Source organism: Otolemur garnettii, unplaced genomic scaffold (genome assembly GCF_000181295.1).
Source record: "Otolemur garnettii isolate 467f Iridium unplaced genomic scaffold, OtoGar3 scaffold00026, whole genome shotgun sequence".
Classification (NCBI taxonomy): Eukaryota; Metazoa; Chordata; class Mammalia; order Primates; family Galagidae; genus Otolemur; species Otolemur garnettii.
In genome coordinates, this window is record NW_003852421.1 from 12,105,260 (window position 1) to 12,107,943 (window position 2,684).

The window sequence follows — 2,684 nt, forward strand, 5'->3', positions numbered from 1 at the left end:
CAGATTATCTAACATAAGTGCCCTGTATCAGTTCAATTCAATTAAAAACCCTATAGGGAAGAGAGGATTGGGAGAGGAGCTTCTGGACACTCTATTGTAGTCTCAAAACTTGCAAGTTGATCATGAGTGAAATCCAAAATCTAAGCCTAGGCAGATGGAAATGTTTGAATAGATATTTAAACAGCCAAAGTAGAATTAAAGAAACACTAATGGAGGCTGTTTTTACACCCACACAACCTGGCAGATCATTGCTGTACAGTCTTTGTCGCAAAAAATACTACAGAAATATGGATCTTTGAAAACATCTTCTGTGCCTGTATAAAGGACATAGGATATGAAGGCATTTCTGCAAATAATATGTTTTCCTGTGCCAGTATATAAATAGCTTTAGAGTACTGAGATTAAGAGAAAGAGTTGCCAAGACTATTGCTACACTAACAAGAGAAGCAGCCGACTTGGAGCCTGCTCCATTATTTGCAGCTAGTCCTAAAATTTAATGAGACTGAACACAAGGTTGTTTTCACACGACCAGACAAAAGGACAGATACCAACATCTCTGACTACATAGAAAAGGCCAGTATGGGGCCTTCCCAAATCACCTGCCATCTTGGTGAGGTTTCCTTTGCAGACAAGTACTTTTTTCTGTTGGAAAAGATTGTTTTTTATTTTCTTGTTTTTTGAGACGGAGCCTCAAGCTATCCCCCCTCGGTAGAGTGCTGTGGCATCACGCTCACAGCAACCTCCAACTCCTGGGCTCAAGCGAGTCTCCTGCCTCAGCCTCCCAAGTAGCTGGGACCACAGGCGCCCGCCACAACGCCTGGCCATTTTTTGGTTGCAGCCATCATTGTTGTTTGGCGGGCCTGGGGCTGGGGATTCGAACCCGCCACCTTAGGTGTATGTGGCTGGTGCCTTAGCCGCTTGAGCCACAGGCGCTGAGCCGAAAAGATTGTTTTTTAAAATGATTACCAAATTCAGGCCTCTCCAGCTTTTAATGCCATAGAGTCCTGCTGATCCTCCGGAACTGAACCATTCTCTCTTTCTCTTTTTTTGGGTGTCAAATAATCCTTTATTGAAACATTTTCCTTTGTACTGTTTAACTAGCTGGGCATTCCACAGCACCACTATTGATGTCATCTATGATGTCATGAGGGTGGCGGCCATCAACATTGCAGCCCACGGACTGGTCTGTCCCCAGGATCTCTTTAATGGTTCCAGAGAGTTCTCTGGCTAAAGATTGGTGCCGCATCTGTCTGGCAATGTTGACAATCTCATGGAAAGTGATATTTCCGTGTGTTTAATGTTTTTCTGTTTCTTTCTGTCTCTCGGTGGTTCCTCGAGAGCTTTGATGATGAAGGTAGAGGTGGAAGATACCACTTCAATCTGGGCTTGTCTGTTCTGGATAGTCAGTTTCACTGTAATCCTCAGACCCCTCCAGTCACCAGTTGCCTTGGTGATGTCATCACCAACTTTTTTGGAGACAAACCCAGGGGGCCGATCTTGGGGGCCAGGGTGGACGTGGCACCAACTTCGTTATCAGTGCACCTCAGGTACATGACTTTGATCTTGTTTGGAGTTGAACTTAGGCGGCTGGTGTCAGATGAACCCGGATTTGGGACTATGGAAGAAAGTTGCACTTTGGCCTCCTCCAACCCAAAAGCTGAAAGCTGAATTGTTCTCTCTTGACCAAAAGCACCTCTGCTTTTTCTTTCTCCCTTCTGGGAAGACTTGCAAATAGAACAATCTGCAGAAAAAGAGGAAAATCTAGGGTGCCTAGCATACTTTAGAGATTTGCATCATTAACTGTCTGGATCCCTTGCTGTGAGTTTAGACTTCGCCTTTGTCATTTACTGTGGTTTGGATGTCTCCCCAAATCCCCAAAGTGCTGAGACTTAATCCCCATGTTGGTTGTATTAAGAGGTGGGGCCTTGGAGGGAGTGATTAAATCCTGACTCTGAACTGAATGGGACCTTTTAAAAGGGCAGGAGCGAATCAACTTGGGCCTTGTTTTTGTTCTTCTGTCCCTCCCAGATGTGAGGACACAGTGCTCAAGGCACCATCTTGGAAGCTTCACCAGATGCCAAACCCATCAGTGACCCAGAATCTGGTCTTGGATTTCCCAGCCCTCAGAACTACAAGGAAATAAATTTTTATTCTTTATAAATTACCCAGTCTCAGGCATTTTGTTAGAGCGGTGTTAACAGACTCCCATAGCACTCCTTCATTTATACTCTAATTACACTCTAACTCATAGTAAACGGTGCCTGTCAGAACATGCACAGGCACTGTGTAGGACCCTGGAGATAGGAATGAACATGACTAGCAAGGTCCCCGCTCTCCGGTAGCATGTGCTGTTGGAGGGTGGTAAATATATAACATAATGGAAATAGGAGTGATGAGACAGAGTGACTGGGGAGAGAGTGGCTATTTTTGGCAGAGTGGTCAGGGATAGCCTCTTTGAGAAGCTGGCCACGGGAAGGCTCTGGAAAATAGGGAACATTAAATGCAAACACTCAGATGGGAATGAACTTGATCTGCTCAAGGACTAGAAAGAAGGCTGATAGGTTTGGATCACAGTGAACACAGGGGTGCAGTGGGGCCTAGTCACGTAGGGCCTTGGTGAGGAGTGTGGGCTTACTCCAAGTGCAAGAGGAGAAATTGTTGGTTGTTCTTTTTTTTTTTTTTTT

The 2,684-nt window shown here is 45.0% G+C and overlaps 1 pseudogene across 1 annotated transcript in view; it reads right to left on the reverse strand.

The window, feature by feature from the left end:
• Window positions 1–1,036: 1,036 nt before the first annotated feature.
• LOC100963927 overlaps window positions 1,037–2,684 on the reverse strand; it is a 2,896-nt pseudogene continuing 1,248 nt past the window's right edge. Inside the window, exon 2 of the transcript XR_001161210.2 lies at window positions 1,037–1,587. The product of XR_001161210.2 is annotated as a 60S ribosomal protein L12 pseudogene (transcript). The remainder of the gene's footprint in view (window positions 1,588–2,684) is intronic.